Source organism: Phyllostomus hastatus, unplaced genomic scaffold, assembly GCF_019186645.2.
Source record: "Phyllostomus hastatus isolate PE091 unplaced genomic scaffold, TTU_PhHast_1.1 phas_contig_524, whole genome shotgun sequence".
Classification (NCBI taxonomy): Eukaryota; Metazoa; Chordata; class Mammalia; order Chiroptera; family Phyllostomidae; genus Phyllostomus; species Phyllostomus hastatus.
The window spans coordinates 9,210,017-9,233,904 of NW_025333900.1; the positions used below are offsets into that span (position 1 = coordinate 9,210,017).

The 23,888-nt window shown below is 36.4% G+C and overlaps 1 protein-coding gene across 3 annotated transcripts in view; it reads left to right on the forward strand.

The window, feature by feature from the left end:
- Window positions 1–23,888, forward strand: part of CDKAL1 (CDK5 regulatory subunit associated protein 1 like 1) — a 651,862-nt gene that overhangs the window by 312,932 nt on the left and 315,042 nt on the right. The gene's annotated exons all lie outside the window — the stretch shown is intronic.

Below are 23,888 nucleotides of genomic sequence, written 5' to 3' on the forward strand. Positions count from 1 at the left end.
TTAGTCTATGTAAAGCTGTTATCAACACGAATTTGGAATGTTCTTTATAATAGAAAGAAAAATAACCTTGGTTGATTTATTAATACCTCCCAGTAATTTTTTTCTACTTATGTATTCTCAGCCCAATTCTCTCTTCAGTTCCCATTCAAGTTGTGTTAAACAGCAAATGAAAGGAAGCTCTTTGACTCTTTCTAGGACTGTTTTAGAGTGAGGGTGTTACCTAAGGAAAAGTCTGGGCAGTTGTCTTTTCTACCACAACTACTTTAAGGATTTTTCAGAAAGGGCATAAATTTACATGGAAACCTAATGTATTTGAAAAATATTTCTTTTCTGACATTCGTATGTGGTTGTATTTTTATGTATCTGTCGGTCAATGGAAATATTAAAACTATATGATCTATTCACCAAGCACTGCAAATTGGAAGGCATACAGATTGATTTCTTTGAGGTACCTTTTCAACATTATGCATTTCTAATGCAACTACATATAACTTATAAAAATCCTCTCATTTTACTCTGAAAATTTGTTTGAAAAATATAAAACTGTTAAACCACCATGTAGGGAAGTGTTCTTTTGGCCTCTTCACACCCCTTGTCATCTATAAACTCTACTAACATTTTGATAGGATTTCTTCAAGACTAGGTATGGACATATTTGTGTATTATATGTGACTTGAGGGAAAAAAAGAAAGGAGTAACCATAGTTTTTATGAAATGATTATAGAATTACTCTAAGTATGTCCAACAAACGTAGCTCCCTGGTTTATCTTTAGAAATGCTCCCTGAGCCGTGGTGACACCAGTGTTGTGCCTGTCAGACTTGTATTGGTAGTTAACATTGACATGCCCAGCTGCTTCAGGCCAGTGAAAGTGAGTGGCTTATCTGAGTTTCGGAGTGACTTAGTGGCTGTTTATAAAGAAACTATTAGAAGAGATTTATTTAGTATTACTTTCATCGTCATCATTGGTAGATGTATTTATTTCCAATCATGGAATGTTTGCAATGTAACGTTTTTTTCTGTTGTCTTGTTGTTTGTATATTAGAATTGGAACTGAAGGCTAGTTACTGGACTGGCAAGCCCATTGGCTTGATATGTGGAACTGTTACTAAAATATTGAGGTCATGACTTTCTTAGAGAAGCCATTGTATTTAGGAAAATTTTAAGCTGTAAAGTATTTGATGCCCTTTGCCAGAAGAGAGTTTGAATTTGAAACAGTGGTCTGCTATTTATCAGCCACAGGATCTGAACAAGGTGCCTGACCTCTCCAAGCCATGGTTTTCTTATTGCTGTGACATTTAGTGTTGTTTCCTGTAAGAACTTGAGATAACTTATGTGAAGTAATTGCCTGTGTCCTTATTATGAAGGAGACATGTTACTTAAGCTGAAGGAATTAAAATGAATCCAAATGGAGAAGTCTGATCAAAATCAGTTCCAATATTGAGAATATTGGAACATCTGTAACCAACATTAATGGGTAGAATCAAATGGCAGATTTTCTTTTGCTTGTAAAATATATTTTATGAAAAATGTCTCTGTAGATGGGAACTATTTAGTATGACAATTACTTTTCATTTTCTTAATTGTAGAAAAGCAAATTCATGCTAAGAATGACCTTATAATCTCTTTCTACTATAGGAAGTAATAATCTGTAGCTCACATTTTGAAGATATTGGATTAGTTTATTATCTTTTTTTTCCTGCAAAAGGCAGTGAGACTTTAATGGTCTTATAGAATTTCCATTTTGGAGCTTTAACATTGTGAAGAGTAATTGTGCAGGTAAATATAGAGAAGAAATAGCGCATTTTCTTAGTTTTACAATTTTTGCACATTTAGGTCTTTAGTAACTGAATTTATAGGAATATTCTGTGGGCTACAACCCCTTAAATTCTGCATTATATTATTATGAAATTGTCTGTCCTATAATGAATAATGAAAAACAAATATTATTCTTTGAAAGGTTATGTTAAGATGAAAGAGTTTAAATATGCTGCTAATAAATTTTAGTGCAATGTTTAAAGTTAGTGGAAATTAAATTTCCCATCGTGAAAATTACATTTGCTCTCTCTTTCTTTTTCTTAAAAATTTTACCGACTTTGTGCAGAAATACAAAATGATTTTTAAAAACTCTAAACCAATTGTGGAATGGGAAACAGAACCCAGGTTGCCTGTCATGGTATAATAAGATCACAATTTCTTTCTGAATAACAGAATAGCATATTTACAAAACATTTTATATTCATAAAAATGTATTTCTTAGTAGTCTAATGAATGCAGAGAGATTAAGGGCCAACCCAAAGGCAAGGGCACATTTAGAAGTAATTCATGGAATCATTCCGAATGTAAAATGGTTTCCCAAAGCACTAAAATATGCTGACTATTCAATCAGGTAGAAAAAAAAGAGAGAGGAAGGCAGCTTATTAACTTTTATATGGATAGCATTAAAGTCAAATTTATATATATTTTGGAATAGAGATTTGTTTACCTTTTACATATATGTGATTGTATATGTGTGTGTTTAATTTTTATTTAATTGGTTTCCTGGCTTTTTCCTCCCTCTCACTGAACCTAGTCCCTTGGACATTTTCTTCGCCTCTTTTTACCTTCTCAGCATGTTTATCATTTTTGTGGGCAGTTCTGCATGTGAGTATAAGATTTACCAGGTAACTTCTGGGCATCATCTCATTGTTTTTAGCAGACTGTTGGGAAACCTTCCCCCTTCCTAACCTTTGTCTAGATTTAGGTTTTAAAAATTCCTAGGCACTGCAGTGTCTGGGGGCTGAGGTTTGACATGGTTGCATTTTAGATATCTAGAAAAACATGTCAAGCAGTGACCAAGATTTTTATTGAGGCCAGAATGAATTTACAAGCTAGTGTTTTCTAGCATATTTGTATTGATTTTTCTCTAGCAGCTAATCAATCAGTTTCAGTTGTATAAGTGATGGAACAAACCTTTTTAAGTGTGCTGGGTGAGTGGTGTGGAAACAACACCTTTCACTGCTGTCTCTGGAATCAAAATGTAGAGATGATGGATGAGCTGTTTTTATAGCTATCGTGTGCTTTTCTAGATTTCATTTGTGTGTTGCTCCTTTTTTTCCCCCTCATAAATCTGAAAAAAAAACCCCTGCAAACTTTAAGTGGTATAAACCAGTTATAGAAAGGTAAATTAAGGTGAAATATTCAAAGCAAGGAGAAAATTTTTTGATGCTTAGTGATTTTAGTATTAATGTTGGAATTTAAAAAATGAATTCTGTTTTATTTCAAGACTTGCAAAGAAAGATACCATCTATGGTGTACAAGATTAATTGTGAAATGCAACTGGAAAGCATGGCTTCCTGCCCTTTTAGACCATAAAGAGTATGAATAATATTTGGCTTTTTGATATATGAACTTCACATCGTTGAGTTGTATGGTTTACATCAAGCCACACTAGACTGATCATCTTTAGCAAGGTTACTGTGTGTTAAGATTAAAAAGAGACCAAGAGTTACATCCTTTTAATTTATAAGGTCATTTTAAATCTTTTTTATTCAATTAATTTTTTCATTTGTGTTATGTTCAAATAAAATTGAAAAATCTATTTCTTCTAAAGGATTAATAATGTTAATTCACATTTTTTTGTACATCATCAGCTTCCCAAAGAAGAATTTCCAGCAGCTTACCTTAAATGATTATATGTAATAGACCATGAAAATAAAAGCTGTGTAAAATGCTGTACTGTGTTTGGAAAGAGGGAAGATGATTTTACTAACTGATAAATCCTGCCTTTCCAGAAGAATAATGAAATAATGTGGTTTATATAATTTGAAATGCATGTGTAAAAGGAAGTATATAGTTTATAATGAGAAATGTTCATATTTCTAGACTGTAAACACTAAGAATTATTTTTATACATCCTTTTCTAAGAGACATTGAATAATAAAATTGAAATGCCTTTAGCTGCTAATGTATAGAAATTCAAGATATAGTCTCTATATGGCCTTTTTTCTGTTAAACCTTAAAAACACCACCCAAAATAATATTAATTTATGAAAGAATTTTAATGGGACAGCTAAATAAATGCATGTAATGTATATAACTTAATAGAGGGACATGGTGCCTAATTTGTTGTTCATCAGATATTCAGTTTAAATAAGCTGAGATTAATCTATTTAATTTTGGAGAATGTTAGTTAAGCTATCCATGGCAGTGCACAGTATAACTTACCTGGCTTTTGTCTATTCAGATCTCTCAATTTCTAAGTCAGTGGTGTTCAAACCTTTCCGCAAATGAAATTTGAAAAGTATAAACAGAACAGCCATGGTTAAAGTAGATGTGGAACCCTATTTAATGAGCTTACTTTTTTTTTAAACCTCTGAGGCCTTTCCTTAGAATCTTTAGGATCCAGCCTAAATTGGTTGGTTTAGATTAGTATTTCTCTGGTGTATTCGTTAACACACCAACTCAGGGGTGGCAGACATTTTCTTAAAGGATAAGCTAGTAAATATTTTAGGCTTTGTGGACTATGTGTGTTCCAACTGTTTTTTTTTTTTTCTGTTCTTTTAGCATACAAACAGCCATAGATTATCAATGAAGGGGTGCAGCTGTGTTCCTGTAAAACTTTGTTTATAAAAGGAGTTATGACAAGAAGGTTCAATGATCAACTTTGAGGAAAGCTAAGTCAAATAAGAGTCTTTGTGGAAGAACTTTCCATTGTCTTTTTTTTTTTTTAAGATTTTTTCTGGTGGAAGAATAGGTGATTTTTTTTTTAGATTTTTTTTCAAAAGTTTTTAAAATTTATTCATTTCTAGAGAGGGAAGGGAGGGAGGGGGAGAGGGGGGGAGAGAGAGAGAGAGAGAGAGAGAGAGAGAGAGAGAGAGAGAGAGAGAGAGAGAGAGAGAGAGAAACATCAATGTGTGGTTGCTGGGGGCTGTGGCCTGCAACCCAGGCATGTGCCCTGACTGGGAATTGAACCTGCAACACTTTGGTTTCACAAGGCCTGAGCTCAATTCACTGAGCTATGCCAGCCAGGGCTTGTTGTCTTTTTTTTTTTTTTTTTTTAAGGTTTTGTATATTTTTAGAGAAGGGGGAAGGGAGGGAGAAAAAAGGGAGAGAAACATCAATGTGTAGTAGTCACTAGTATGCCCCCTACTGGGAACCTGGCCTGCAACCCAGGAATGTGCCCTGACTGGCAATTGAACCAGTGATCCTTTGGTTCACAAGGCCTGCCTGTGCTCAATTCACTGAGCCACACCATCCAGAGCTTTGTTGTCTTTTATATGCTAATATAGATTATAAATCTATAAGAGAAGTATGTAGTTTTTAGGAACTAATGTTATCTAGAAAAGATCATTGTCTCAGTTTGGCTCTTCTTTTGGTCACTTGACAAATTTATAAATCCAAAGCCAAACTTATGCCCGGGGGCTATATTTTCTAAAATACTCTATAGCTAATTTTAATATATAGGCAGAGTTGAAAACTAGAATTGAGAACCACTAGTTTAGATAAATTTGGTTGAAGCTATAAAATAAACTCTTCCAACCTTTGCTAGGAGGGTTCGTAAGGAAGAAACCCTGGTTGATTAGTAAAGAATGAGCCTGGTTAGGGAGGTTGGAGGGGCAGTATGGTGTTGTCAGTTTGCTGGCCCACCCTGATAGTCAGTGGGTGGTTTTGAAATCCAAAGATGCTTATTTAAGTTAAAAGGCTCAATTATTTTTATTATCTCCAAGGTATCACAAAAGAGTCAACTGTACTCTGTGGGAATTGGAAAAATGAAAAAGACAAGGTCATTGTCTTCAAAGAACTCCTCCTAGTTTAGAAAGACAGAGTAGCTTGCTGGAATAATGAATATTAAAGGGCATAAAAGCAGGAAGCAGGACTCCAGATAACAAAATCATTGAGCCTTCTAACTCAAATAAGCACCTTTGGATTTTGAAAACATCCCTTATCTATCTAGGGTATTATCAGCAAATTGACAGTACTGTGTCCACCTTCCCTACCTCCTGGTATTTACTAATCAACCAGGTTTTTCCTCAGAATTGTCTCAATATACAGTTCTTGTTAGCCACTACCATTAGGTTATACTTAGAATTCTAGATGAAATCTACTTGCCATTCTGAATCTTGAGGTTTATGTGATGCTGCTACTGAAAAAAAGGGGTTCAGCTGCCTGCCGCTACAGAAGCCAAATTCTTAAGGCAGAGGCTGGTGAGAAAGGAAAGAGGTTTTTATTTGGATGCTGAATGATCTGGGAGAGTGGGGGACTCCCTGTCTCAAAGCTCATCTCCTCCGCAAAACCCAGACAAAATCCTGTCGTCCTCAGCAAGACTGAAACAAAAGGCAGTGTCCAGAGTTCCTGTGTCTGCTCCATTTTGAAGTACTGTCCTTTGGAACCCAAGGCGCCTGCTGTGCGGTCAAACAGGTAGTTTAGCTTGTTTCCAGATGTTGGGTGGCTTCAGGCTCTGTCATGGAGACTGTGTGTGGAGCTGGCACAGTCACGGCCATGCAGCTGCTCAGACTGCAAGGTTCCGTGCTCCTGGGCTGAGAATGTGTGAATGCACCAGCAAATGTTTCACCAGCTCAGAGAGACTGAGAGAGACTCGCTTGTGGAGGCCATGGACCATGCGACTTCTAAGGTCATGTGGCCCATGGAGAGGACAGGCCAGTGTGCCTCTCTTGCAGTGAGTGATAAGCAAGAGTGTGTTTCTTTGTTCCCGTTTCAGGTGTGGGACGATGTTCTCAGAATCACCAATTAACTTTCCAAACTTTCCAGCTTTGGGTGGGGTACCAACCAATCTCTTCTTTCCCCAAGCTAGACAGATAGGCCTCTTTGGTCTAGCACTACCCCTGACACCATTTTGACTTCTGTTGCACATATACCTACCTTTCCCTAAACCCACCCCCAATCTGGTACTGGAAGGGGGTAGGAAGGCTTTTTTTCTCTTATCCAATTACCTTGCTAGCATTTTGCACACTCAGTGTAAAAACCTCTCCCTCCCACCATCATGGCTGATGGGGGGAGATTCTGGTTGTGTTTCATCAACTCTGCACCTCCCATGCCCTAGCACCCCCATGCAGTGAGTTGCCAGTGGGCACTTACCAGCAGAAAAAGGAAGGAACCCTGGAAACTCCACACAGCCTCTTAGGCATCACTAAGGGTGGCCTCAGCGGGAGGGGCAGGGCAGGTGCAGCCAGGAGGAGGACCTCCATACCGATGTGGAGCATCTGCAAGGCATGTGCTTATTCACCCCGGCAATGGGGCCTCCCATTCAGAAGTGAAACTCAGTGTCCTCACCATGTCTTGGGCAATTCATGAAGGCATTGACTGGCTACACACCATGCCCACAGAGTTTGGACCTCCAACCTCCATCCCTGAGTGGGGCAGCTTGGTTCCATTCCCATGGCCCAGCTCCATCTCCCAGGGTGGTCCCTCCTGTCCCCCACTCTCAGCCTGCTCCCAGTGATCGGGGCAGGCTGTCTATCCGTGTCAGTGCTAGAGGTCTATGAAAGAAAAACACCAAATAATGAGTCTTTTGAAGCAACTATTGGAATTATAGAATTGTTATTTTTTCCCATTTATTCAGCAAGTATTTATTGAGCATTTATTTAGAAACCGTTCATGTTTTTACTAATAGGCACATGGTTTAGAAAAGTGGGGATAAGAGTACATTATTTTAGTCAGTCTTGATTACTTCTTCCAATAAGATAGGCCAGTAGGTAAGGTTTGCTGATAATTGAGTAAATAGCTTACCCTTGCTTTAGGAAACAAGCATTGGGTCCCAAGGCTGTTTTACAGAATGACGTTTGTTCAAAAGTCTCTGAGTTTTCATAGTTCAGAGTACATATAATCCAAAGTACAGAAAATTTGGAGCTTCTGGGAATACCTTCTTGTATCCATTTTTGGGGAAATAAGAGTAATTAACCCTCTACTGTTACTGAAGATTTTTATTCTTTTCCTTTATTGTGTTCTATAAAACAACTTGCAAATATGCAAATAAGTATAACATATTTACTTAATTATAATAAATAATGAGACCTGGGAAAACAGGTCAGAATAGCAAAAATCAAGGCTTGGTGTGGGTTTAGAGCACAGGAAATTAGACCACAGTCACATAGGCAGTTTTGACTCTGAACTTTTTGAAAGCTTACTATATATAAGGGAAAAAAACCCAGCACACCCAGCTTGGTATTAGATTTGAAAGAAAATTTTCACATGGCCTTCATATAATGAGTATTGAGAGATGTAGTAGGTCTCAAGAACATCACTTTAACACTCAAATTCACATATTGTGTTTCTTAAAGTTGTATATTTTGGCATTCCTTGTTAAAACTTGCAACCGTGCCCTGAAAAACATAACACTCTGAAAGGATTTCTTAGGAGGCTGAGACAATACATTCCAACAAGTGTTTGTGACTCTCTAGTGATCGATCCTTCCCCACTTCCACAGCCTTTGGGCGCCAGAAAGGAGTCCTGTTACAGAGGCTAATAATAGCTCAGGGGTTTGCTTGCACATACTAGGTCGTTTTGTGGGGTGATACAGCTGAGTGCAGGAAGAAGATATTAGAGTTTGTCTTTGTACTTTCTCTTCCTTTAAAACTTTATTTTTTATATATATTTTGTATTGTATATAATGTATTAGTATGCTAGTATAGAATACAATTAATAATTGTATATGCAGATATATCTTAAATTATTTTTATTGTGTGTAGTTAAGATTTAATTGCTTATTAATTATGTCATTCTGTACATTTTTAAGTAAATGGACTTTGAGAAAATATGCTTATTCCTAAAATCTTTAACTGATTCAGGAAAGTGATTTTTCAAAATGTGGATACCATTAATTTAGACAATGGATAGCCTGCCTGTTTTCCACTATAAACCTAATTCTTTCAGCCAAGCATTTGAACTAAGTAGGGCAGCAGAGTTCTTTGCTCTCTGTCAAGGTCCTAAGATGCCCATATTCTCTTTTGATTGAGTGCAAATCCATCTGCTTTTCAGATCAAATGAGCAAATAATGAAGTTTATGCCCTTTGCAGGAAAACTGAAGTACTTGAGAAAGACCCTTGCCATGCATCTCTGCTCAGAGGTAGAGAGGTTATCCTCACAGCACGTGTTCACCCTTTCTTCCATCTGTGTTTTAGGTCACTGAAGGCTGGGCCAGGGGCATGGGGTCAGGCAGCTGTGACAGTTGTAGATGGGTTTAGTATGTGCTCAGTAAGTGTTGAATGAGTAGCTAATCCTGAATTGATTATGCCTGATGAAATTCCATGTGCAACTTGGAACCTATAATGATAATGTAGCCTGGAAAAGCTGTATGTCTGACGTGGGCAAGAGCTATTGCTTAGTGTCGTTGCTCCTCAGGCACAGTTGAGTACTGGGTCTTAAAACACAGGCTCAATTTTATGACATGAGGTATTTAGTGGTCGTGGCTTTCCAAGATTTGCAACAGAAAAATTATTTACATATAGAAATTACTTCCTGATGTTAACAGGTATCTCTCATTTCACTAAATGGGTATATCCAATTAGACCCACTTAGATCTAGTTATAAATATATATTTATATGCTTTGATATTTTTCTTTTACAGAACAGAATTCTGCGAACAGTTTTTTGTGACAGGGGCACAAAAGTTAACCAAGGGTTTGCTTTCAGAGTTTGAACCAAGGCTGATCTGTCTCTGGGATCATTTTGGTGAACTTTAAAAGCTGCATGTTAGTTTTGGAAGGTTGTTTAATGGAATTTTAATGGCCCTGGAAAGATGTGAAAGTGATACTGCTACCTGGTGGTTTGTAAACCTGACCTTTGTAAGATGTTTTCTGGGCAAAAGTACTACTTTATGATGCCAGCAGCTTTTATTGATTCTGCAGACTCTGCAGTTTTCTAACACTGGCTGTCAATTCATTCCAGCTGAAAAATTATTAAATTTCTTCTCCTGCTCGTGTGGATATTAAAGTGCAGTAAACATACTTGCACAATGTCAGGTACGGTGAGCACAATTTTCTGCATGAAAAAAAAATGTTTGTTAGTGAGACCTTGGCTGCTCTGCAGAGGTTATAAATTTTTTTATTTCTTTTTATTTGTGCTCTCAGTTATATATTTTATTTCTCTTGGTGAGTTCCAGCATGGTTCTTGTTATTTGTAATATAAGAAAGTAAAGTTTAATTTAGATTGCTGACTTTAAAAAATATGCCCTCTAGTTAATCATTTCTGGTACCGTCAACAAAACAAGGGTGAGAACCTGGGTAAGAGGATTTAACCAGTGAAAATGCCGTTGAGGTGTAATGAGAAAGACCAGAAGAAATTATGAGCTGAATGAATAAGGGAGGAAATGAATGATTAGATGACCAGACACTCCACGTGGATCTTTTTGATTTGTTGAATTTTGGTTAAGGAAGGTGAACAATGGTGAGATAGGAACCATTTATTGGTTACTATCCAATAACCAATTGTGGGTCTTAACCTTCACTGTTTCTGAGAATAATCTCTGGACCTGTGTGTTGGGGGGAGGGGGGAGGGTGTTCAAATACAAATATCTGGCCAAATCTCCAGTTCAGTTGGTCTGCCACAGGTCCAAGTATTTGCATTTGCAAGTGAATCCAACTAACTCAGATTCAGGCGTGTGAGAACCACTTCTAGAAACTTTTGTCTAGAGAACTTTCTTCATTAAATATACTGAGTCATTTCATCAAAATATTCAGTGAAAGTGGAGAAGAAGCATACTATTTATGTGATGAAATAATGTAAAAATCTGGGCCCGTTTTCCCATGTAAAAGGAAAAACCAACTCCACTTTTCCCACACCAGGCCTTTCATCAGGTTACACAGGGTGCTTTCAAATACAGTTTCCTAGGCTCCACCTCAAAGATACTCTGATTCTGTGAGCTAGGCTAAAGACTGGAGATGTTAACTTTTTTAAAGCAGTCTAGTTCTTGTTGGTCTCTAAGTTTATAGAGATTTTTTTTCCTTTATAAGTATCACTTTTGTACAGTTTGAGTTGGACCTTTCACTCCAGAAAGAATATCACACTGTTAAATGACAGATAGGAGAAACAGAATCATCACTATTTGAAACATTTGATAGACTAAAACTATTTTGTATCTATCTTTGGAATTGTTGGATTCTGTTTCAGGAATAGCCTGAAAATCTGAGAATTTACTTTTAACATAATAAACTATATAATGAAGACTTCTCAGGAGAATCTGGAAGCCACCTGGCTTTCCCTATTTCGTTTCCTACCAGGGCCTGTAGTTTCAGTTACAGGTTTGTGAGTAAATCAGAGAACTGCAGAGTAGGAGGAAACCTTTTCTATCTCCTGTAGCCCTTCATTTGCAGATGAGGAACATGAAGCCTAAGGAGGGTGAGTAACTCCTGTAAGCTTCGGCCCACCACTCCTGTTCTCTTACCACTGCACGGTGGCTTCTCAGCTCCTCGTAACAGTTCTTAAATGTCTGCTTGGAAAGCTAATTCAGGGTGTATGGGGGAAGAAGGACATGTAGTAGGAGAAATTTAGGGAAAGAAAATTTGTGGACTGGAAGACTAAGTAGTGGTGGCTTCTCAGCAGAGGAAAGACTTAAGTCCACTAAGGGTGGTTTGCATATGGAGGAAAATACAGTTCCACTTTGGATCAAAGTCCGTGAGGTCCCACAAGATCGAACTGCTCTCTCCATTCCAGAGATCTGGTCACTCTGTCTCTCTAACCTCCTGTCATCCAGCTGTTCTTCCTTAGTTCCCAGAACATAGCACTTGCTCTTCCTGCTTTGTTGAACGGCCTTACCTGTGGTGTTTGCATGACTGTCTCTTTTGTATTAAAGTATCAGCTTAAATATCCCCTTCTCACAGGGCCCATCTCTGAATAACTTTTAAGGGAGTCTTCCCTTTTATTCTCTGTCATACCATACTGTTTATTTCCTCTGAAGCATTTATGATAATTTCTATTTTATAGTTACCTGTTTCTTCATTTCTTTTTTTAAAATAAAAAAATCATAGTTTATATTCCTCATTATTTTGTATTAGTTTCAGGTATACCGCATAGTAGCTAGACAATCATATACTTTATGAAGTGATTTTGTGTTATTTCCAGTGCCCACCTGGCCCCATGCATAGTTGTTAAAGTGTCACTGACTGTATTCCCTGTGCTGTTGCTGTACTTTATATTCCCATGACAGTTTTGTAACTACCAACCTGTACTTCTCAGTCCCTTCCCCTTTTTGTTTAGTTCCTCTTTACTCTGAGGAACTAGTGAGAATGTCTATTTAATTCATCACTGGAGTTTAGAGTGTGGTGTAGCACAGGGGATCTTTTGGGTCCATAATAAATACTCATTGAGGAAATGTGTAAATAAAAATTGTAACTTATAAGTTGATAGAATTCTGTAAAATTTAGATCTATTTAAAAATGTTCTTCACAATAAGACCTGCTATTTTAGAGAAAAGCATAAATAACATCAGTTTCCTAAAATGGTTTTCTACATCTTTATCTTACTAGGAAAAACACATTTACTTTTCCTAAACCCCCTGCAGTGGGTGTGAAGTCACTGCTTCAGCACTGGAGTGGGGACAATGCGGTGTTTCAGGAGCGTATGCTGGGGAGAGGGGTGCGAATACGCTGGAGTGCACATACATATGCCGCCTGGGTACACCCGTGTACCTGATGAATAGAAAGATCAGAGCCCAGAAATGTGGTAGAACCTAAAGTCCAAACCCAGAAGGGTAACCCAGAAAGTCATTAAAACAAAGTCAGTTCAATGCTAGTGCATTAAACTAGAAAAATAGAGAGAAAATAAACCCAAACACATGGAGTCCCTGCTGGTTCATTAGAATGGAGCCATGTTGCTTGTCACTTGCAGAGTGTTGGACCTGACTCAGGTTTAAAGATTATGTGTGCAATGGACAAAACCCACTTTTGACATTAAAAATATTTGAAGTATTTAAGCTTAGTTGACTACTTATACATTTCATAAACCTATTTTAAAATCTAAGATTTAGCAGATCTGGCGAATCAATAGTTCCGTTCTCTTCTCTTGTAATAGCGTGTGGATAAACTATTGAAAAATCTTGTGGACAGTTACTTGGCAGCTCCCATTGAATCATGCCTCCAAGATTCATGCTTTGTATGGACAGACCCCTTCCACATGACTGTCAACTTGGCCATATGTCTGGCTGTCGTCAGTGGAATATTACTTAGAAAACATGATATGAACAGAGGTTTGATAAGTAGTTGCATAGTAGGGCTCATTCTTGTGGAGTGTTACTTGGAGCTCTGAGCCACCATGAAAGGAGGTCTGGATGCGCTGCGGGCAGTATCGTGTGGACAAAGAGGGGTGTGTAGGCAGCCCGCAGATATTCTAGCTTCCTAGCTGAGAGGTGAACGAAGCCACACTGAATGTTCCAGCCACTGTGCTGATCAAAAGAACCGCCTAGGTTGAGGGATTATGAGCAATGATAAATTATTATTTTAATGCACTAACTTTTTGTGTTGTGTATTGTGTAGCAACAAGTATACTAGATAGTTTTTAAAATGTGTTTTAATATTAAAATGTCATGATGCCTTTATTATCTTTACATTACCTTTTAAGATTAGCCATGTATCTAGGATTATTTTTCATTAAACTAAATATATTGATAATAATAGGATTGTGGCTTAAATAATTACTGGCATATCACCAGGAACTAAAGAATGGAGAGAGCTAAAAAATCACAGAGCCATGTAGTTTACCGTCTGTAATCTAGTAAGTAAGCCATTACATCACCGAGTGATAACAGCAGTCATTCATACAAAACCTAAGATGCTCTGGCATTTTGGTTATGAGCAGAATGTGTCAAATTCTGCTTCCATAGTTTCTTAGCTCAGTGACCTTAAGAAAGCTGTTTATTCTTTCTCAGCCTCAGTTTCCCCATCTGGAAAATAGGGATAAAGCATACTTATCAGATAATCAGCATGAACATTAAAATGACTCAATGCTAAGTCTGTGATACTTGGAGAATATTTAATAAATGATTGCTTACTATTGTTGTTGTTCTTAACAATAATAATAAGAGGGCAAGAAGGAGGAAGAGTCACAGCAGAAAATAAGCTATCACCTAAGAAAATGCTGTTGCCATTTTACTTTATTTTTTTGCTTTCCAACTCTGTTGTGTATGTGTTTGTGCACATACCACATGCTTTCACATGCCTGTGACACTTCTCACATTTTAAGGTGCATATGCATGACCTGGGGATTTTGTTCACATGCAAATTTTGTTTCCTAAGTCTTGGGGGAAGCTGAGAATCTTCATTTTCAGCTCTCAGGTAGTGCTGGTACTGGCTGGTCCTTGGATCACACCGAGTAGAAAGAGCCTATAGGGTGACGCGATATTCATGACCTTTCATGTTTTGGCTTTAATCTCTTCTTCAGCCATTGTCTCTCACCATTCTGCACCACATAATTTGTTCGTCAGTGCCAGAAGGTTTTCTTTATACAACTGTGATAGTGCTTACCAGGTTTAAAGTGATTTGTTTAAATATTCATAACCTCTACCTCCTCTGTGATAAAGGACTGCTTGTGTGTTACTTAGCTTGATACCACAATGTCCAAATGTGTTTTAAATGCATGCATGCACACCCTTATTATTCTAATAATTATAAACTGGAAACTTTCTCTTTACTAACTGGAAGTAGGGAATGTCCTCGGAATGAACCTTCTAAATATCTGACTGTGGATCCTGGAGTCTGAAGGAATGAACAGTCGGCCAGTGCCCTCGATTGGTAATGAGAGAAAGGTGGATGTTCACCAATGTGAAGTGATTTAGCAAAAGGATAATGTGGATTGGGTACAGTTAAAACTATGTTTTTGGGATTATTAATGTACACCCATACTATATACAAAGCAAGTAATGACAAACTAGATAATATGTGAAACAAAGTAAATAGTTTACTTATGAAATGTTGAAGAAAGCTGTAATTAAAAAACGAATACCTATTATTTTTGAAAATTTGCATTACTAGATATCGTCTACAAGTGAATTTATTTCTATTTTTTACATCTATATTTGTTCATTTTGGCTACATCTGTGCTTTTCTTTAGACTTGAAATAATTAATTTGTAACAATCTGACCTTCATTTACAGTTGTACCCCCTTGAAGATGTGTTCACCATGTAATTAGTTTTAGTAACAAAAGAGGGGTAGGAGAAACTTGGCACTATGTTAAGTGGAGAATAAATTGAATGAAGATTTAAAAAATAATTTCTCTAGCTGCATTAGCCCAGCATTTGAATCTTTCCAGCAACATTATTTTTGCAACTAAATTTCCAACCAGTAAGTGCTTTTTTGCAAGTTCATACATTTTGCAGTCGTTTGAAAATATACCTCTCCTTATGAATTTTGAAAATCTGTAATGTGTTGCTCAAACTGACTAACATTTTGCATTTTATTGTATATTTCCTGACTTAAAATGATGACGTTTATAATGACTTACTTTGAGTAACTAGAGAAGAGAGGTTGAGTTTTTTCCTAGCACATTAGCCAAAGTTAGTATGCAATTTATTCTTCTTAATATTATTGCTATTATTTATTTATTTAACAAACATTTGTCAAATACCTATTGAGTAGTGGATTTGTAAGAAGGAAATGCTGTTTACATTTTATATTTTCTGTAGTGAATGCTAGACCATTAGAAGAAACAATTTCTAATTGGTAATCATGACTTGATAGCAAGCAATGAAATAAATATATATATTCTTCTTCACTATAATGTAGAACTTAACTAAAATATAAGGTGCTACTTAAAGATGGCTGGCTTGTTCAGCATAATTTAAATAAAAGGAAAAGTAAATGGATACTTTGACCAGTGTATTTTACATATTTCTCAAATTGGGTATCAGCTAATTCTCAACATTTAATCATGTATTTAGTCACCATATTGCTAATTATTCTTAAACATGGCCTCCAAGAAGCAAAATTGTTATCCCTAGGTAAATAAAAATGTATTTATGCGGCAGAGTATTTATTATATTCTGCCACCAAAAAAAAAACATAAAGTAGAACCTTTACATATCACTGATTATATTCCTTGTTTTATTCTTATTCTTATTTGTGACAGTGATTTTGTTTTTCAATGAATACAGGGATGATTATAAATATAATTCAGACATTAGCTGTTTTATGGGCTCTTCTATTAGTAAAATTATTTAAGAAGTGAGTGTTAAATAATTTTCTTTATGCTTTTATCTCTGGCCTTTCATTTCATTCTTACAATCACTGAATGAATTATAGCTGTTGGTGCCTGTTTTTCCTATTCCCCTGAAGCACAGAGAGGTTACACTGCAAACCTGAGGAAGAGTATTAAAACAGAGATTTCCTGGTTGATGGATGGGCCGGTGCACTTTGCACTAGAGCGTGCTGCCCCCTCAGGGAAAATGTTATACTCAAGTACTTGATATTGCAAATGCATTGGTTGCTATAGTACAATTTGGTTTACCATGATAACAGAGGTCATTTCATCAGTTGGGATCATTTTGAGAGAAGCTCTTAGCAGAATTGCAAGCATAATGTTCTTGAGTGGTGGCACTGCCATTTCCCAGGTCTTCAGTTTCCTTGGTCATTGCTGTTTGAAAAGATCAGATATTTATTAAATGCAACAGAATGCTAAAAAGCTGACCCAAGCAATAATTTTAGATTTTTAGGAAGCTTAATGTACTAAGAGAATGTTTTTTAATAAATGTTTTAGTAAATTAGAATATATTTAACTACATTCATTAAGTAGTCCATAAAGATACATTTAAAACTAACTGATAATTTATAAAAAATGCCTATTCTTTTCAAGTTTGGAGGTAAAAAATATTTAAAATAAAACCACATTTCATACTTTAGAAATATACATAAAATAGACATAGTCATGTTGTCCATGATGCAGCCAGACGAGCTCTGTGACTGTGCCAGTGGCTCAGAGGCTCCAGACCAATGAAGCTATGGAAGGTTTCTACTAATGTGCCCATCATAGCAGGCTGACCACCTAAAACCAGTATGCTCCTCAAGCCACAGATTTGCATTAGAAGGACTGCGAATTTAAATTTGAAATGCATTTGAAAACCAACTCCTATAAAAAATGGACTCAGACCTTGAAAACTGGAAATGCTGAGAGTTAGTTAATTCAGTTCATCTGTACTTGCCCGTGGGGCCTGTTTTTAATTTCAGGCACTTACATTTGTGTCCCACACTTGTTTTGCTTCACTTTTTGAGAACCAGTGCTCCAAAGAAAGAAAAAATAAATTCACTTTTGTTCCTAGTTTATTTGCAAACCAGGTCAGACGCCCTTGATTAGTTCTCAGTTGGAGGATAATTTGAACCTTGACAGATTGATCCCAAACAGCAGGGTTTCTCTAGTCTGGCCAACAGATAGAAAAAATAAAATAAAAGCTAATTCCAGTTCACAAGCCATACAACAGGACTGAATAAATGTGCAACTGTTAATGAATAGCTATTTCAAATATTTACAAAAGGCCCAAGAAAAAAGAAAAGATTAGCATCTTAGGCAGCTGTTCTAAGGGAAACCTATTAAAAATAAACATGATAAATGATGCTTGAGAGCTAATATATCTGTCAAATATCAAATACACTCAAAGGAAAAAAAAACACTGTTTCAGAAAAAAAACTATAAAGACTCTTGGGCGTGGCTGTCTTGCTTTGTGGTTTACAACCAGAATTTTGTTCTTATTCTTTTAAAACTTTGTATTTTCTAACTATTCTAATATTCATATAGATACTGTTTTGTAGATTGTAAAGTCATGGGTAAGTGAATGTGACTTGCTGAGTTGTGTCTTTGTGATTAAATTGGTTTGAAATGCTAAAATTCACCTATACATGTTTGAATGAAGACATACTGTTAATTGTTATTTTATGGTCCTGCAGATGATATAATGGTGTGAATATGACAGTAACAACATTTTAGCATCATGGCAACTGTGCTAGGAAATGCTGCATAAAAACAGACATGATTGCTGAAGCAGTGAGTGTTGGTTCCCAGCATGGATTACAAGTACAGTTACTACTGCCTACCTGTGCTTGACAGTTTTCTATGAATCCATCCTTGCCTCTGCATGTAAAGTATGCTGTTTTGCACTTAGCTAAAACTACAGCAAACTGTACTTTGCATGTATTCGTGATGTATAGTAGACCATTGGCCTTCAAGAGTTATCATTTGTGTTTTTAGGTATTTCTTGATACCTTGAAAGTGTGGAAACAGATTTCCATACTTTCTGAGGTTTGAATGTGTGTTTGAATAGCAGTTATTCTGAGGCTTAAGTGAAGGATCAAGCCATTTATTTGATGAGTGACTTTAGCCATCGGCTTGGCATTTATATCTCAGTGTCATATAGAGTAAATCTCTTGCACTTTTTTTAGTTTTAATTACTAAATCTTTGTTTCTGTGTCCAAGATGTCACCTAAAGGAGATCCAGTTACTAGTGGTATAAGTTTTGTGCATTTGGAGATTTGTGGATGATAAGCGATCTACTGTATTAATAATCCAATATTTGAAAAATTTAAAAGTACTTCGTTGTTTTGATTTGAGGTCATTTCTAATTTGTAAAACTGGTTCTTTACCAGGAGTATGGGTCATTTGGAGAAAGTTCAAAAAACACATTTGTGGTTGAAACATACCCTGTGTAGGGAGCGATGTCTGTGGTGCAAACATAAGGCAGCTCGGTCATGGTCTCAGTGGCAAGTTAGATTAAGTATATCTGATGTATTGTTAAGCCAACTGTACGTTTTCAGGCTGGTTTCAGAACCAGTGCAGGTCATGGCCCTTCTCAGCTCCTCCTGGAGAGGGCACTTCTAGACAGGACATTGGTGGGGAGGCCATGTGAAGGCTGACAGATTCTGGGACTTCATGACGCAGTCCTAGCCTGTTTCTCGCACTTCACATTACATTCCTCTCCAGGAGTGCACTTTGTTTCAGCAGTATCTTTATTGATCCATTTCCCCTATCTCCACCCAAATTGGCATGATGCTCCATAATTATCTATCACCTAGAGAAGCCTTTAGTCACCATTAATTCATTTCTGCCCACTAATGTAAAGCTTAGAAAATGGACGGGAAATAACTGAAGAACCTAACACTGATGAATAGAGGGGGCATGAATGGGTACTAAGGGGATGAAGAAGAAAGCTAGTCAAATCACTCTTTTCTATTGAGCCACATGTTGCTCTGCATAACAACGTTATTCTTATATTGCTGTTTAATTCTTTGAAATATACACATGTGAAAATACACAGACTTATGATTTATGCATAGAAGAGCAGTATTAACACTGTGGATAGTTGTAATGATGGCTTCCCTATTTCTGCTATGCAGTAAATATCATCCCCATTTCTGCTGTGTAGTAAATATCAACCGCATTGTAAAAGTGGTTTCAGTGAACTCTGAAAGGGTCTGTTCTTATTTAGAAAATACTTTTGGGGGGACTTCACTGATGACACTGAAGTTTCATGCTGCTCTGCAGTTATATTAGATCCTTAAACTTAGACTCTCTTTGTGCTTTATCATTGTAATTTACACACTGGGTTGGTACATTCTCTTCAAGACAGTTTGTCTTGTGCCTCCAGCTGCTCCCCAATAGCCATTGTGCTGAATAAGCACTTATTTCAGTATGTCCTTGATACAATTAATGCAGGCATCTGCAGAGGCGGCCGCGGCAGCAGCAGCTGCACTGCCTTATGGAAGCCAACTTCTGCTTAGCATTGTGATAAAAGAAATAGTTTTGAGCTGGAAGCTAATGTTGGCTTATTTTTAGCAAAAATAAAAAAAAAAAAAAGTTGCACCTGCCAGGGCTAGCAGAGGACTGAGGTTTGTTGATTACAAGTTCTTGTTAGTGCCATTGTTATTGGTAAAATGGGGATGATGTCATTCTTATCAGACTGAATTGGCACCCTGTAGAGTGACAAATAATTTACCCTCTGCGGTTTTATCAGCATGGGCTGCATGTTAGAAGCAACTGGAGTGCTGAGTTTTCACAGTTGAATGCTATGGAACTGCAGAGGTGTATGAAAATGAAAGGGATTGATACTTGTAATCAGTGCACATAGTAATGGCCAAGGTGTAATGAAACATAAGTGCACATTTAGGGTAATTATGCTGCTACCAGGTGGGGCCCTGGGGCTTTGCATGTATAGAAGCTGCTTGAGGTGGCGGATGTGCAGCGAGGAATCCTGCAGCACCATCTGGTAGATTCTCATTTTCTCATTAATTCTTCTGTCCCCGAAGTCTGGGCTACATTGACTTTGAACAGCACTTCATCTGTTCAGTATCTCATCTCATTTTAGTTGGGAGTTGCTTTCAACAGTGGTATTGATGTGATGTAATTCACAATCACAGCTATGTGAGCTTATTAGAACAAATCATTGAATTGATTTTTTTGAAGTAAGCTCACTGTCCCCATAACCATCTGATTCTAAATGATTCACCACTTTTGTGATTATTTTTTAATAAAATAATCTGTTCAAATTAGCCAAATCCACCTTATCCTCCAAAATAATTTATAAATAAAAAATATAATGTACGTGTAAAAGAGTAAATAGTTAAAAAGCGTCATTTTTTTATTTTAAAAAATGTGTTTTATTTCTATGGGCTGATGCAGTTTTTGCCCCAAATAAAACAAAATCTTATTTTTCAGTCAAGCTTAAGAATAAGGAAATGATAATGATGCTTACATTGCACAACAATATAAATATACTTAAGGCACAATTAAGAATGGTAAAAATGGTTTAAAAAAAGAATAAGAAAATGGTATTTGAGGTTATATATTTTGTAGGAAAATAAAATGCTTTAAACTTGCTTAATTAATTTTTATGAATATTTCCCATAATATTAAGAATAATGTATTTAAGGCACCTAGCATAATGTCTGTAGGTAGTTCACAAATGGCTGCTTTCTTTACTAATACAAATAATTATATCATAAGTTTTAATGGAGTCTGTAGCATGTGTTTACAGAACACAAATGATAACAATTAAGTGGCCCATCTGACAGCCAACTGTATTTTATACTATGTATTTTGTAACAAAGTGCAGTATATCAGAATAATTTGGGTAATTTTTTGGCAGTCTGTGGTCATATTTAACCAATGTTAGATTAGTGATTTCATAATCTCTTTAATAAAAACAAATATAAGTCGTTCTTTGAGCTTTCCATAAATACTAGAAATACCTTTATTAAAATTTTCTACCAAGAGAATCTCCATGCATTTTGTCATTTCATTTCCATGAATTTTCCTAAAATGGAAAATGAGAGGAAAACATGTTAGCTTCCTCCTGAAATTACACCGACACTCCCAGCGGTGTCCCTGAGCCAGCGTTTGTGCATGTAGCAGCACCCAGGCCTGGTGAGCTCCTCAGTCGCCAGCAGTGCTGCCACTTGACCACTTGTTCCTGTGGCCACGCCCAGCCTCTTGTTGGCCTGCCTCTAACTCCATGGAAGGAGGAAGCCTAAGCAATTTACTACTTTAAAGTGTCCAATTAATTTTTTTCCTCATTTACCTTGAATAAGGCTCCTAAAAGATTAATAAAATGTATCTTATTTCCCTCTCCTTTCTATTTATATGAATTCATTTAGGGCAGCAAATGATTTGGAAGAGGTTAAAACTCATTCTAAGTTATCTCTTGAGAAATTATTTGATTATTACTTAATATATAGTGCAGTTTTAGACAGAAAATATGCCACAAGCACTTTATTTTTCTCCTGAAGTTTACTCATTTATGTTCAGAGCATTTTACATATCAGGGTTTTTTTTTTTCTCATTCATTTAATAGACATTAGCTCAGTTACCTATTTACCAGGCTGTGAGCTAGCAAAAGCCCCGGTAGTGAGGTCAAACTGTGTGAATCCTGGCTTGGCTGTGAGCTATATATGTGTGACTCTGAGCAAGTAATTTAACCTTTGCTGGTGTCAGTTTTCTCATCCATAACCTGAGAGTAATAACTTTGTGTAAAGTCTGAGAACCCGTGATGACGTCGTCCTTTGCACTGGGCCTGTGCACAGGCCCTCAGTAGACAGTCACTGCTGTTAGAGATCTTTTCACTAACAAATATGATTAAGAACCTACCTCTAGTATCTAGATTATCTTCACAGAAACCATTGTACAGAAAAACTTAAGAGTAAATCTTTATCCAACATTTACTACTACTGCATGTTCTTTAAGGGCAAGGGTTAGCTATGGAGTTTCAAGGTATTTAATAGACAAGAACCACCAACTGAAGGACATTGATTAAGAGAAATACTTATATATCTTTTCTCATAGTGATATTTTTAAATGCATAAAATAAAATATATGGGATTAAAAATTATATTGAAATGTTTTCAAAGGATGGAAAAAGACATTTTTGTGATATAGTAATATATGTGTTTTTATCACTATATTAAATAACAGCATGGGTCTAATAATTATCGTAAGAACAACGTAAGAACAACAGCAGTAATAAACAGGCTTACAAGATTAACAGAATAATCCAAAAGATTCCAACAAGCAGATTTGTGTTGTATTGGCCCCTGACCAAGGCCCCTGATTGGTAGGCTCATCAATGCTACCTTTGTTAATCCCTCCTGTAAGATTATCTGTGTCTTGGAATTTTATACTAAATAGTTCTTACTACTTGATTATGATTCCAAATCCATTTAGTTTTTTTATTTGAACTAGAGTACGAATTTTCCGTTAAAGTAATAGAGCCATTTTCTGTTGAATTTATATATGTCACAGGTCTACAACATTCACTTAGTTTACAAACAAAATATCCATTTCTTTATCTGTGAGCAAAGAATGCTTAAGAACACAGTAGGTGTGGCGTTCTCATGATGTACCCAGAGCTTGAGTAGATGCCTAAATTATAGTCTTGAATTTATTTTGCCTAAAGTTGGAGCAACAGAAAAGACCCAAGCATATTTCTTAGTGATTATAGTTGTGTAGTTTTATGTATCTTTTAGTGTGGGAGTAGTCAACAAAAATATATTATGTTTTTAAAACATATTCAGCAACTTGTATTATTGAAAATGTGTTAATTTAAAATGTGTATTTTAGAACAGCAGTGCTATTTTTTAGTACTCTGAAAAACTTACTTTTCCTGATATACACTTTCCTGATTATCTCTTCAAAATGCTAATTTATGATTATAGATCACAGCAGAGGTGTCTTTAAGCTTGGTTTTAAAGAACATGTAGGATTTAGTAGGTGTTTATGTGAGAAAAGACATTTCCATTCTAGGCTTGAAAAATAATCTGATCAAATCCTGAAAGAGATGCACACGCATGTTTTAGTCAGGAGCACTGCGGTCCGAGCAGCTCAGTGCACAAAAGTGTTCAATGGACCTGCAGCTCAGAAGCTTAGCCAGGATTTTGTAATTACTGGAAAGAAATGAACTCTTCTCTTTTCTTTTTTAATCAGAGACAACACAGGAACAAATCTGCATTTTAGGAAAATAATGTAGGTCGTAATATGAAGGCCACTTACAAAAGGGAAAACATTAAAGACAATGGAGTTCATTAAAGGTTGTTCAAATATCCCAGATGAGAAACTTGAACTCTGGCATCAGAAACTTTAAAAAGGATGAGTTATAAGTAAGGGATATTTTAGAATACAAATGTTGAAAAGTTGGAGAGTGAAAAAAAAAACAGTCACAAATGACTGAGATTTGTAGCCTGAATGATTAGAAAAGTTGGGCGGTAATAGAAGTGGAGATAAAAGGGACAGCTAGCTTTAGAGGAAAGACATAATTTTAGGCTTGGGCTCAGTGTAGTAGTGTTGGGAGTCATTCTTTGTAGAGAAATATGTAGAGCTGTCGTTTCTAAATTTTCATCTGAAGCTGTCTTAGGTTCAGGTTTAAATAAAGATTTGAGAATCAGATGTTGGAGCAGAAAGCTGAAGAGATGTCAGCTGTTTGCAGAGGATGG